A 15144-nucleotide genomic window follows, 5' to 3' on the forward strand; every position below is an offset into this window, starting at 1 on the left:
ATGCCCAGAGGTTATTCAATGCATTGCATAAGTGAACTATAATTTAAATAAATGCAATAAATGCTTGAGTTTATATTCTCAACGGGGAAGATCAAACTGATCACTGGAGAGTATAGCAAGTAAATTATTGACTAGAACCAAGGAACCCTAAATTAATAATTTTACTTGAATACCTCCCCATTACTTCTCAAAGGAAGGGATTTTATTGAAATCTCAGTACTCTTGAATGTCATTACTTCCCAGTGAGATAGTTTTCAAATTTATTGAAAGAAGAGATTGGAACTAGGAATTTCACTTTTGAAAATTAATTTTGTTTTTTGTTTTTTGGGTTTTTTTTTCCGCAAATTAAAATGCTGTTCAGTAAATTCTGTGAAATATGAAATCATTGCCTCATCTTATATGTCAAAACTAGATTATGTTCTGAGCATAAAAACAAAAACAAAAACTTTGAAGGGGAAAACAAAGATGTCAGTAGGTGCTTGCACCCTCTGTGGAGCTCTGGGGAGTCTGAGAGACTCATGACGTTTCTGAAGGGTGACAAGGGTGGCAGAAAAGGAATTTGCAGCGCCCACAATATCTCTGGAACAACTAAAAGATAAAAACAAGGCAAGTCTTATGGGAAGATGCTATTAAAAAGTAGACTCATGAAATTGGAAATGAAGATGAGAACAGCTTTGTGAGGTGAATCTATACTCTTCGCTGCCACGTCTCAGCCAGCAGCCCGCACCAACAACAGGGAGATGTACAGAGGCCTGAATCTGCTGAAGAAATAAGTCAATACTGAATAGGGCTGGTCTGGTCCTAGGCCAGCCAGCTAGCTCTCAGCATGGAGCCCCCATGGCTGCAGCCTGTGGTGCTTACCTTCCTGAGAGCAAGAGGCAGCAGCACTGCCTACAAGCAGGACAGTTGTGCCTGGCAGCCACACGGAGGACAGGCTGGGGTTCAGCAGGCTGGATCTCCGGCAGGAACATGTCATTACTGAATAGGGCTGGCCCCCAACACAGAGCTTCTGCAGCTGCAGCCAGTAGTGCTTGCCTGGCTGGGAGATGGGGAGTCTGGCCATGGCATCACTGCCTGTAGGCTACAAGCACAAAAGTGGAGATAGTGAGCCTCCGGGCGACAGACATTGAGGGCAGGGGGGTGTTTTGCAGCCAGGAATTCATACAGAACCTGCTCATGGGTGACCTGCCTACCAACAACATCACCCTGAGTCTGAGCAACAGCAGAATAACTGAGATGAATCTTGACAGTGGTCCAGTATTGATGGTGCCTGTTATGGTGGGTTAGAAACCAGAAACCTTGAACCAGACCAACAACTTGTTGGAGTGAATATTTGGATGTAAATCTGGGGGAAAATACCATGTAATACATTGCAGTTTCCAATGCCACTGTGATAAATGGATGGATATTTGACAGAAAGGTGGGAAATATAGAAGAACTGAATGGTGAGTGTCAAGTGGACAGAGGTGGAACCAGAGACAGGAAGGTGGCAGGTGTGAGAGAAGGCTGTGAGTCAACAGGGTGGTGTGCAGCGTTCTGAAGCTTGCACAGACTCAGGCCCTGTACACACTGCCCAGCTGCAGGATCGCCCTGGTTCTGAGCAATGACAAGGCTTCTGAGATGAAGAAGTGTTCATTTTCTGGACTGGACCTCCTCCAAAGCTCTCCAGAGTCAGTGCAATTGAAGCCTGCTGTGGTTAAGCCCAAGATTCATGTGGATGTCCGTGGCCCATGTTACCACCGAAGGCCATGCGGATGTCCGTGGTCTGTGCTGCTGTCTGAAGCCATGCTGGTGTCTATGGACATGCTGCTACCAGGAGCCATATTGATATGAGTGACCTGTAGTGCTACATGAGGCCATGTTGATGTTTATGGTCCATGTACTGCCCAGGGTCATGTCTGGGTTTGTGGTCTTATTGAAGCCTGGGTCTGTGTTGATGTCTGTGGCCCATGCTACTACCCAAGGCCATGAATGTCCATGCAGCAGAGGGAAGTGTTGATGACTGTTCTGTATTGCCGTTGGAGACCATGCTTAGGCCCATGGCAGGTACTGATGCTGTCAACCACGTGTAAGTCCATGATTCATGTTCCTGCTAACAGCAAAGGGCAAGAAACCTACTTTTGCTATGACATTGATGACTGCAGACTCACAGCTGAGAAAGAGGGACATAGGAGGCCTATATGGAAACTTCTACACTCCTCAAAGTAACAACCTAGACAGAAAGCCATTGAGGAGAACTCTCAACAATTGTGATAAGCATGCTGAAATGTAGCTCTCCACAATTGATAGCTTCTGTAAAGGGTGCAAGTAGGAGAAGGGCTCAATTTTCTAAGGGGCTGGCCACTGGGAGTTTGACTGTGCTCCAGTGAGTATATGGGCAACACAAATTGGGCTTTTTTTTTCTCATTCTTTGCTTCTTTTTTATTCATTCATTCATTCATTCATTCATTGACCCTTTCTTTCTTTCTTTCTCTTTCCTTCCCACTTACACTTCCTCCTCTTCTTCTCTTCTTTTTTTTTTTTTACCTCTTCTTCTCTTCTTTTTTTAACCTCCTCTTTCTCTTCCTCTTCTTCTTCCTCCCCTTTCTTTTGGGTGGGGTGGTCACAAGGATGGGGACTGGACTTGAGAGGACTGGGAAGTGAGTATGATCAGGGCTCATGAGCTGATATTCCCAAATCAAAAAAATATGAAAAGTCAAATATGAGGCACCAGAGTACTTGTGAAAGTCAGACTCCACTCTCCACTCAACTGTGGAGAATGTCCTGTCCATTGGCTAGATCTGGGTAGGGGTTTGAAGTTTACCGCCTGTATTGTCCTTGGCTGGCGCCATAGTTTGAGTGGGACCCCTGGGCCCAAATCTGCCTATCGTAATGTCCTTCTTGGGGAGATCTGGTGGCACTCAGAGGAAGGATAGCAGGCTACCAAGAGGAGACTTGATACCCTATGAACATATACAGGGGGAGGAAGTCCCCCTCAGTCACAGTCACAGGGGAGGGGAGTAAGGGGAAAGTGGGAGGGAGGGAGGAATGGAAGGATACAAAGGAGGGGATAACCATTGAGATGTAATATGAATAAATTAATAAAATTTTTTAAAAAGGAAAAAATATGAAAAGAAAAAATTTGAGTAAAATAATAACTGCAAATTCACAACATGTGGAACATAGACATGTTCATGAATATTGAGCTGTATAGGGTGACAGAAATGCTTACTGAAAACCACAGTTGATAAAGTGCATGAATAATTAACCAAGGTTCAGAGGGAGTAGAAGGACCCACAAAGAACTTGACAGAAGTTATGAAGTCTGAGCAAAATAATACTAAGTACTATTTACTCTCAGCAGCCATTTACTTGTTAATGTCCTATCACTTTACATAGGTTGCATGTTGGTTAGCTTTAACTGTCAAACTGACACAACCTAGAATCATGTGGGAAAGGAGTCTAATGAGGGAATATATATATATATAGTGTGTGTGTGTGTGTGTGTGCATGCTCACGCATGTGTGTATGCATGATTATTTTGAGTTACTTGACTTATTTGGGAGGACTCAGCTTACTGTGGGTAGCACCACTTCCTAGGCAGGAATGTGAATTCTCTCTGTATAGAGAAAAATTGTGTTGAATACTAAGCATGCATTTATCTATTCTCTCTGTTCCTGACTCCCTGAAGTTCCCGTTTCTTGACCTCTCCTCTGTGTAGACTGTGTAACATGGAATTCTGAGCTAAAACAAACCATAGTTGCTTTTGGTCATGATATTTTATCACAGCAACAGAAAGAAAACTAAGACTGGTTGGAAAGATAAAGACTCTAGTAAGATACTCTAGTGAAAAATACACAAGGTGGGAAGGAAGTAGAGTTCTTTTCCCCTTTAGTAGTTAGAAATCTAATGTGAAGTGAGCGTTGTGATCAAACTCTTTGTCTTACTGTGTCTCCAACCTCAGCTGAAACATAGATATGACAGAGGTAGTAGCTCCTGTAATGTTTTGCTCTCTGTGTGTCAGCAGCTGTTCCAGTGTTTGAATTATAGTCTATAGTGTATGGGAGCCGATGGTGGGCCCTGACTCCTCTAATCCTGTCAACAGTTTTGTCACAGTTCATGCCTTGCTCTGAGTGCCTTTCTGTGTGACATTCCCAGAATGGCTTATGTTTATTTCACTGAAGATCAGGATTTCACCAAATGGAGAAGGTGAAAGGGCAAATGTTATCCAAAGAAAATAGAAGGAGCAAGTAGGAAAGAAAATATTAAGTATCAAAGTAGGTCATTTATTGCTGGGGTGTTAGGAGGCAGGTAGGTGGGTCATGGATGCTCTTGAAAAACCTGAGCCAGGGAATGGTATTAAGGCTATTTTCTTCTGTAACCCCATCTTCAGGCTTCACGATGGAAGAAAAGGGTCACGTAGGTATTTCTCTATATAACCACAGAGAGAAAACCCCATTTAGGGGTACACCTTTGAGTTAAATCTTTACCATTTTTTTCAGGGAAACTGTTCTTAAAAAACAGATATTGTGTTGCTTTTCCTGGTAGTTTTGTATCATAGAAAGAAAGTTTTATAAAATTTATTTTCCTCTTTTAAACCCACAGTGACCCTCTTCTTTGCCTTCTAGTAGAATCTCCCAGTCTCATTTATTTTAGATTTTCTTTGGAAAAAGTAGGAGGCAAAGGAGGTAAGGGATTTGTGTAGAGATGGATGCTCCTGTCTTTCCTTGCCATTTGCATCAGTTTAAAGCACATAGTGAAGCTACCCTAGTTTGCCTTCTCATCCAGTGTTTGTGGCACTGGGGAGAAAGATTATGCTCAATAAAAAGGAGTGGGAAGCCTGGGGATGGACACATTGGTGTGAAGAAACAGGGTTGATGTTGCTTGTCCCAGGCTTAGGAAGCTGCTACCAAGCTGTTGGAGAAATTGTGTGGCTTCTTTTGCTCATCACAAACCTTCCCTCCACATTCATTTCAAACAGAACTCTCCTGGCAATAAACCTCTGACCTCTATCTCGGTCAAAAGAAGCTGAAACATGAAAAAAAAAAAGTCAGAACACAAGGACAACTAATGTTTTCAGAAAAAATGTTTAAAACACATACTATCTTAAAATTATGTGTCTTTTAAAAGGCAAAAAAGTAAATAAATGTTTTATATTTTATGCAGTCTTGCTCTAGTGTGATTCAACCTTGAAGAAACAAGGCACTAGGAGCTGGCTTCCATTTGGACTTTTCTGCATCATTCCTAAAGTTGAAGAAAGAATAGTCAAGACCTTTCTGGCCTTTTGCAAAGAAATAGTTATTTACCAATAGATATTTAGGTATAAATGGACAATTCTATGTATAAATGCTTTCTAAACAGACACTGTTTATTGATAATTTATTGCTTGTCAGATAGAATTCCTGAGATGATAATTTTTAAGGAGGCACTGTTAACAGTAGGGGATGGATATTATTTTAATGGGACAAATGCAATTTTAAAAGCTCCTAATTGAAGAATAAGTAAATATTCAAAAGGCATTATTGGGTTGTAGAGATGGCTTATCGTGTAAACCATTCTATGTAAAATCATGAAGACCTGAGTTTGAATACCTAGAACCCATGTAAAAGCTGGGCACAGTAGCATGTGCCTGTGACCCCGATGCTCCTAGGGTAAGATGGAGGCAGTCAGGAGAATTCCCTGAAATCTAACCTGACCTACATGACAGTGAAAGAGAGATCCTGCTTCAAGGGTGTCACCGAGTTTTCCCTCTGACCTCCACAAGCATCCATGGTCCATGTGCATCACATTCAAACTCATTCATCCTCCACATACCTGGTAAAGTATTTGTTGTGCCATCGGCTCTGTTCTTAGTTTCCAATATGTTAAAGAGCAGCCTGAGAATTCCTCAGGCTTACTGCTCCTGTCTTACTCTGTGGGCTTTTGTACACCAAGCCGACTTTGATTGGGTGCTTTTTTAAAAAAGAGCTTTCCATATTAATACACAACATCTCACAGTTGAATTTGTTAACACCATGGTAATTGATAAGTGTAACATTGTCTGTTCTGCTTTACTGATAGCCACACAGACCCTTGCACTGTGGGAACCAGATGTTTTCTGCATCTTTCATGTTAAATCTTGAGAAATGTTAGTTCCTTTTCACATTGAACTTGGACTCTCTCTTAGATCCGTGTCCTGAATCATGGTTTTGCTATGCGGTAGCAAGAACGATGCTGTGGCTCACTCCTAAAGTTCTTGAAAGAAGAGAAAACTTTGAGGCTAAAGTGACCTGTACCCAAATATGTTCAGCTCCCTTCACAGTGTTCAAGCCATGGCTTCCCAACTGCACATCAGGTTATTAATAAATTTAGAATTACTGTAGCTTGGGGGTGGGGCTTCTGTTTAATCACTTCATGACTATTTCTGTGCAGATGGTTCTGTTTCTAAATCATGGCATTTTCTTTGCCCCCGTTTGATCCTGTAGTTCCCTCTGCCTTTAAACGTGAACTTCATCTCATCCTCCTCCTTCTCCTACCCATCTTTTGAAATGAAGCTAAAAGGGCTCTTCCTGCATGAAGCCATTTTGACTAACGTCTTTTCTATCAGGTACCTTTATTGTAGGATGGAGATGGTGTTCCAGGCCTTAGTTTTCCACTATGTTCCTTAGCATCTGTATTATTTCACATTATAATTTCCGACTGTTTTTTTTTTCTGTAGAAGACTTAAAGGGGCATCCTTGCCGAAGATAGGCGACTAGGAACAAAATTCTTATATATTATCACATTAATTGTCATAACCAAAAAATCACAGACTTGAAGTAGTTTATACAGCCAGACCTTCTTTTCTCTCTTAAAGCACTTCAAAGTGTTTTCTGACAAACTAATTTGAGCCGTCGCTATCCTGGCTCTTTCTTTATTGTGGCACCACCATTGCCAATGTGTGGCTTCCAGGAGAATGTAGAAAGTGTACAATTGCTTCTCTATGCACATTGGTCCAGAGTGACCTGGCCATATTTAGATGCAGAGCATAATAGGAAAATAGAGAATACACCTAAAATGTTTTTCCCTTAGCACATAGGATAGGAGCATAGGTGTTCCTTGAACAGGTGGCCGTTGCAACTACAAAGATGGCCATGGGTCTTAGTAGCTACTTTGCCCATAGAGATACTTGATATACACTTACGTATCAGTAGTTTATTGTTAAACTACATAAGCAATTCATATCCATCAACAAAGGCGGCAGCTGGAATGTCAGAGACACAAGTTAGTATGTTTTGTGTCTGTTGGGTGGGATGTCTCACGGTATGTAATGTAAAGGAATCATTTGTTTTAGGGGAGAAGTAACCAGCTTGGGATATACCTATGCTTCTTCAGCCGTTCTTTGATCTAAAGATTACTGTGTCCTATAGAAACATGACCATTCTTATGAAACCACACAGCTATCTTTTCTTCTTTGCCCATTTTCATCTTTGAAGCTCCTTAACAACATTCATTTGCCCCAAATGTGCTTCTATTTTGAAAATAATTGTTCTCCTTGTTGCCCAAACATCTATTTGTTCCAATGATTAAAGAGTTGTTCTAGTCCCTTGGGTGAGACTCAGATATTTATGAGGCCGTGGTAGAATCACAGCACTTCTAAGGGAAGGCATTTTTCCTCAGGAAAGATGCATTGAGTGCTGCTTTCTGCTATGTTTTCCCTATCAGGAGGCTGTAGATGAACTATCTGTTCACAAGTGTCTGATGTTACAGAGTGGCCCGGTGTCAGATGCATAGGCTAGCGAAGAACATCTCTCAATGCAGCGCTGTTTTCAGAAGCCTCCACTGTTCTTAAAATTGTAGGAGGGAGTGAGCAACACTGATAGCGGTTTATACGAAACGAAGCTCAAGCCACAGTGTGTTCAGCATCTGCAAGTAAAACAGAATACATCAGATCTGAACCTTCCACTTCATTTTATGTGTGTTTCCCCAGGAACTGTTCTGCCTTATCATTTTTATTGTTCTTTTATCACAGCCGAGTGAAAAATTACAGTGGGGGCAGCTTTCACATTTTTACTAAAATGCATTTTATTTCATGCTATGAAGCAGATTGCTAACGTTTGCTACTTTTATTATTACTGCTGCATGGCTCCCTCCACTCCAGTTAAGCGTGTGCCAGTATTTCCAGTAAAAAAAAAAATAACCATTTTTTAAAATTTACGTATTTGTTTTTATTCTGTGATTGTTTTCACTAAGCAGAGGTGAATCTCAGAACTTGTGTTAAGTTAAAAAATTAGGCAAATAAAATGCAAGCACCAAACACTGTCTGTTATCTTCACACAACAAACATTGGACCTGAAGGGCAATAAAGTTTACGGAGGGTGACTTCCCCAGATTTGGTAAAGAGGCAACCTTAAATCATGATTTACTCACTTACTTTTGAAACAGAGGTTGATATTCAAGTTTTCAAGAAAACCAGTGGACTCCTGAGAAGTACACTCTGGGGTGGGAGGGCCTTCTAGCTCTGTGAGATATTTTGGGTTGGGAATTTACTTAATGAGTTAGTTTGCTTATTTATTTATTTTCTCACTGTTATGTTCAGAAGGTATACGGCTCATTTGATTTTACTGGAGTAAAATCTACCATTCCTACTTTGAAGCGTCTTTTTAATGTTTTTGTGTGTGTTTGGCATGAAAAGGATGGACTTTGTTTTCCTTACACAAGTCATTTTGCTCATTTTTTAAAAAAAATTTATTTTAGTAGTTTATTCATATTGCATCTCAGTGGTTATCCCCTCCCTTGTATCCTCCCATTCCTCCCTCCCTCCCATTTTCCCCTTACTCCCCTCCTCTATGACTGTGCCTGAGGGGAACTTCCTCCCCCTGTATATGCTCATAGGGTATCAAGTCTCTTCTTGATAGCCCGCTATCCCATTTTGCTCTTAAAACAACTGAGCAGGCTGGAGAGATGGCTCAGAGGTGAAGAGTGCTGGATACTCTTCCAGGGGATCTGTGTTCGATTCCCAGCAGCATATAGTGGTTTACAACTGTATGTAACTCCAGTTCCAGGGGACCCGACATCTTTAGCTTCAGTGGATACAGGCATGCATGTGGTATACAGACAAGCATACAAGCAAAACACCCATATACTTAAAAAAATGAATAATTAAAAAGACAATGGGACAGTTTAATGCTATAAACACAAACATGCTTAAATTTCAGATGTAAAAGCAATCTGTCTGAACTCTGTAGCTTAGGGGTAGAGCATATAACTGACATGCACATGACCCCAAGTTAGAACCTACAGGACTGAGAAAAGTCCTTATGTAAAAAATCTAGACATCCATAAATATGGACAGGCACATGCTAAGGGAAAAGGTGGAAAGTGACCCATGACCGTAAAGGGAAGGTGGGAACATTACCAAGAGAATTCTGTATTTACTTTGCTAATATTCCTGTTCTTGCCTTACTTTTCACCCCTTCCAACACCCAACACACATATACCAAATAAAGAAAAGTAGAGGAGATATGACTTTCTTCCTTTCTTTTCTTTTTTGGTTTTCTGAGACAGAGTCTCTCTGTGTATGCTTAGCTGTCCTAGACCTGGACTCACTTTGTAGACCAGGCTGGCCTTGAACTCACAGTCATCCGCCTGCCTCTGCCTCCTGAGTGCTGGGATTAAAGGCATGCTCCACCACTGCCCGGCTGGTATGGGTTTCTTGTTACTTTTTTTTTTTTTTTTGAGACAGGGTTTCTCTGTGTAGTCATGGCTGTCCTAGATTTACTTTGTAGACCAGGCTGGCCTTGAACTCACAGCGATTCACCTGCCCCTGCCTCCTGAGTGCTGGGATTAAAGTTTCTTGTTACTTTTGTCCTTTCACTTCCTTCTGCCCCATGAGGACTAAGCACAGGAACCGGATATGAACAGAGAACAGATTTTGGAATCAGTGCTCAGGCATCTTCTTCAATCTGTGATCCTGTAGTCAAAAGCCCTGGCATTACTGTCACTTCTGCACAGCTTCTCATGTTTCTGCCATCAATCATTTGAAGGCCACTTGATGTCCAACAACATTACATCCTACATGTTTTAATGGCAGAGCTTCTGCGCTGTTGCCACCACACAGAAACATGAGTAAAGTTCAGGACCAGAGCTCCCCAAAGCCACAGTGGGGCATGTGGTCCGAACCCTTCCCAGGCTTAGCCACATGGATGGTGCCGCTGCTGTTTAACTACTGAACATTTCTTGGGCACCCAAACAAATGAGACTGGCCAGTGAAAATGTGCAGCACATATAATAAATCTTGAGAATCTATAGTTAATTTCAACCACTCTGGTTCTAGTTCTAAAGCGGTAAAAGTTTCAAGCGTTAGAGGACAGCCTAATAACCGTGATCAAACAGAATAGTCAGCTGGGAACAGTTGCAACACAAATTAGATTGTTTTCTGAGGCCAGAGGAAGAAATATGGCCCAAGGCTACTTAGGAAAGCACTGTAGCAAATATAGATAGATAAAGGAAGAAATCGTTGCAGAGGGATGAAATGCCTTCATTTACATTACGGAAGGGCACGTAATTCTGTTTGCATTTCCAGTCCACTTCTCTGGGGCTTCCTTGCATCTACACTGAAAGCAGACTGCATCTGAGATCTGCGGTACAGATTAGGGGGAAATTATCCCCTTTGCCTTGAGGCTGCGAACTGAACAATTTACAAATAGATGCATCTGGGCTGTGTTGGAGGAAGATATGCTCAAAACTGTCCAAGGAGACAGAGAGAGGCCCATCTGTGTATAAAAGCTAGAACTGGGCTGCCTTTCCTTTTGTTGTTGTAAAAATCTATTCCATCCAAATCCTAGCTAATGAAAATGTGCATCTGTAAATAAAAAATAAATCAAGGCAATGTATTAATCCTGAAGCTGCTGTCCACTTAACTTTCCTTATAAAAAAATAACTCAATTTTCTGGTCTGAATGTTATTGCTATTTAGCAATGTGATGACAATTTGAGGGGCAACAAAATAAATATTGAAATCTATTTATGGGTAAAAACCTTGGCTGTAAAAGCTGTTTTGCTGCAACTGTGCAGTTATTTGCTTCTGTAATTTTGTGGATATTTGAGGTTCAGGGTCTGACCCCATAAACACATTACTGGAATGCTTAGATTCTTTTGGTATTTGCCCATGCCATTAATTAATTTGTCTCTTTATCCTAGGACTGGTCAGTGACTAGGCACAGGTCAATGAGGCCAGCTTCCATGACATAGTTAAACAAGACTAGAAATGGCTCCTGGTCAAAATTTTCTTTCTGCTTGCATTTCTTTTTCTTTTGTTTGCTTTTCTTTCTTTCTTTTTTCAGTTAATAAAATGTTAATTTTTAAAACGTTTTAAAATTTATTTTTTATTTTTTACATATACATTTATATTATTCCACATATACAATAAACTACCTATAGCAAGAATAACCATTACACAATCAGGAATTATATAAATGTTATGTAACATTTCTTTCCCTTTTTTAAAAGACAGGTTTCTCGGTGTAGTATTCCTGGCTCTCCTGGAACTTGTTCTACATACCAAGCTGGCCTTGAAGGCACAGAATTTCACCTCGTAAGTGCTGGGACTAACAGCATGCACACTACCTCTAGGATCCTACTTGTATTTCATTGTGACTAAAATATTTGTCTTCTAAATTGTTAGAACATTTCAATGGAAAAGACGTAGCTAAAATTACGTAAAAATTAATTCATTTCTTCTATAATAATCCATTAGAACCAGAAATAAAGGAAGACATCAAGAAAAATAAAAAAGAAGTAAAACCTTTACTTCCTGTTGGAACAGGCATAAATATTGGGGGAAGTTTGACCCTTGAAAGATCATTTTTCTCAGTGTGTATGGTGACTCACACTAAAGCCAGTACTCAGGTGGCTGAGGCAGGAGGATTGCCATAAGATCGAGCCTAGTCTGGGGTACACATTGAGACTCTCTCAAAATATTAACAAAACAACAACAAAAGGGATAATTTCTCTGTGGGTGGCTAGAAATTCTGACAGACCCTAGCATAAAACTCTTTGCTAGCATTGCTTTGGGGGTGAAATTAGGGTGTAGTTTATTAAAAATAATTTTATTCTAGTAAACTTCAGGAGATAGATAGAGTGCTTGGCAGGGGTACAGTAACATGAAGCTGAAGGTGCACTCTGAAAGAAACATCTAAAGTGTATGTGACTTTAAGGACAATACAGGCGGTAAACCTTAAGCCCCTACCCAGATCTAGCCAATGGACAGAACACTCCCCACAGTAGAGTGGAGAGTGGGATATGACTTTCTCACATACTCTGGTGCCTCACCTTTGACCATGTCCCCTGGAGGGGGAGACCTGGTGGCACTCAGAGGAAGGACAGCAAGTTACCAAGAAGAGACTTGATACCCTATGAGCATATAGAGGGGGAGGTAATCCCCCTCAGGAACAGTCATAGGGGAGGGGAATAAGGGGAAATTGGGAGGGAGGGAAGAATGGGAGGATACAAGGGATGGGATAACCATTGAGATGTAACAAGAATAAATTAATAAAGGAGGAAAAAAAACACCAAAAAATTAACCAATAAATGGGATTGCATAATTCCCAAGCTTTTCTTTTTTCCTTCCTTCTTCCTCTTCTTCCTTCTCCTTCTCTTTTTGTAGCAAGAACTCAAGGCCTCACACATACTAAGTAAGCTCTCTACCAGGGAGATGCATCTTAGACCCTTAATTTTATTTTTTAACTTTGAGACTAGGTATTGTCAGAACTTGTGATTCTCAGGTCTCAGCCCCAAATAGCTTGGAATGCAGGTAAATACCACACAGTCTGGCTCAGCCTAGCCTTTTTTTTTTTTTTACTATTTCAGCAATTTACTGTATATTAGTCTTTGTATTAATAATGGTAACACACACTCTTGATAGTAAGAAATTTGCTTTTAACTGTCCGATGGACCTTAGTAGAAGATTTTCTTGTGTCTTCAGCTTTTTAAAGACACACTTATTGTTTGTGCAGGTAAAAGCATTTGATCTTGACTAGTATTAGCTGGAACTGGTCTCAGAGGACAGTTCAATGCCTTTTTCCTCCTTTTCCTAATTCTTAAAATGATCAGTGACGCTCTCACTGAAGCAGCCTGACACCCGGCACTTGGAGTCTTCAGTGCCTGAATCCACTGTGAAAGTTTGGAGTGGTTGGAGAAAAGGAAGTCTCGAAGCAAGTCTCAGGCTTGCAATTGTAGGTTTCCCCGTGCACTTCCTTGTGCAAGGGATGTAAACTCTTCCTCTTTCTACCCTCTTCTTGCTGTCTCATCCTTTGGGGCAGCCACCATGGAACCGTTTCTTCCTCCTGTTAAGCCAGATGGTGTCTGTTGCTCCCTGAAACCATTAGATTAATGGCAGGATTTTGTGTTCACCTGTTCCCACTATCGCCAACAATCCATTTTCATTTTTGTGTCTTTCCATAAGAGGCAGAGGAAATCAAATAAACTCGCATAATTCCATTTCACAATAAGCAGCTGATTATTCTCACTGTGAAAACTGGCAACCAGAAAACAGGAGGAAGCTGGCTGAAGTCCAGACATTGCTGGGTGCTGGTGGATCCTAGGGTGTGTTTAGTGCCTTTTGCTGCTGTTTTACTAGATTGTATCTGATAGTGGTAATTAAATTTTAGATGGGTACTGTGGCTGATTGATTGCATTATTTTTCCTTATGAGAAAAAATATTGGTATAAAACGGAGTTGTGATTAATTACAGTATTTTCTTTTCAAAGATGAGAAAATATCCCCTTGTGAAGAGGAACTTTTCCTCACCACACTGTGCTATTACTATGCTAATGTGGATGGGCTTTTGTTGACTTGCATAGTGAAAACAAAACCTGTAGGAAAGCAGCCTGATTCCAGCTTATCACCCAAGTGTTTGTCTCATTCGCTAAGTAGGTGTATATCTTGTGTATTATGAGGTTTCACAAGGCGCGCTAGCATACGTGGGAAAGAAAACCTGGGGCAAAGCTTAGGTTCTACTGCTTTACTGGCAAAATGAATTCAGGACTGTGAGAGCGAGCAAAACAAGTAAAGAAAGAAGGAAGCAAAAGTAAAGTGTTGTGTTAGTTACTAAGCTACATGTTATCCCACAGGTTAGGACACAGGTGGTCTTCAGGCTGTGTGGAGTTAATAGCTTAAAAGCTTCTTGGTCCTCAAAGGCCTACTTATGGGGATACAAGTTCTCTCTCTCCCTCCCTTCCCCCTCCCCCCCACACACATACACACTCATTAATTCAAGGCAACTGCAGGTGGAGCTGGCATTCTCATGATTTTGGGCCATGCCCCTAAGCTGTGTACTAGAAAAGCCAGATTTCATGCCATATATCTGTGTAGTTCATTAGAATGGTCAGAAGACACATCGCTCATTGGCTTTGCCAATACCATGTGTAAACTCACACTATTGGTCATATGGATTATTTTATGAACCAGTGACAGACTAAGACAGATTGGTGGTCCTCAGATAGGCCAGCTGAAGAAAATCTGAGGCTGTGCGTTTGTTGTATCAATAGGAACAATATTTTTATCATCACTGGTGAAGTAGTTACTGCCTTTTTCCACCGCTTTCTTCCTGTGTACTTCTTCCATACTTTTTGAATCTATTTTTGTGAAGTAATATCAAAATGACCCTTTCTTCATGTCTGGAGTTTTGCCACAGCAAGAAGAAAAATCACCACTTAGGCTATAGTTAAGGGCTGGAGGGATTGGCTCAGTGGTAAAGTGCTTTCTTTACCTTGGGAAGGCCTGAGTTTTAAAATTTTATTTAAAAATGTTATTTGCTCATGATAAGGGTGGTGGTGGTGGTGGTGGTGTGGTGTGGGGTGTGTGTGTGTGTGTGTGTGTGTGTGTGTGTGTGTGTGTGTGTGTGTGTATGTGTGTGTAAGTGTGAGTGCATGGGTTCCATAGTGCATGTGAGGAGATCAGTGAAAACTTTAGGAGTCAATTTCTTTTCTTTTTTTCTTTTTCTTTCGCCATGGATGGCAGGGATGGACCACAGGCCTTCAGGCTTGAATGGCAAGCACTGACCCTTGTGGACCGTTTTGCTAGCCTTGACTTGTATTTTATTCAGCTTAGGCTGTCCTTTAAAAAATTGCAATCCTTCTGTCTCAGCATCCAAAAGGCTGTGATTTAGGCATAAGCTATTATATTGGACCTTTGTATTTAACATTTAA

Source organism: Acomys minous (assembly GCF_964271855.1).
Source record: "Acomys minous genome assembly, chromosome: 6".
Classification (NCBI taxonomy): domain Eukaryota; kingdom Metazoa; phylum Chordata; class Mammalia; order Rodentia; family Muridae; genus Acomys; species Acomys minous.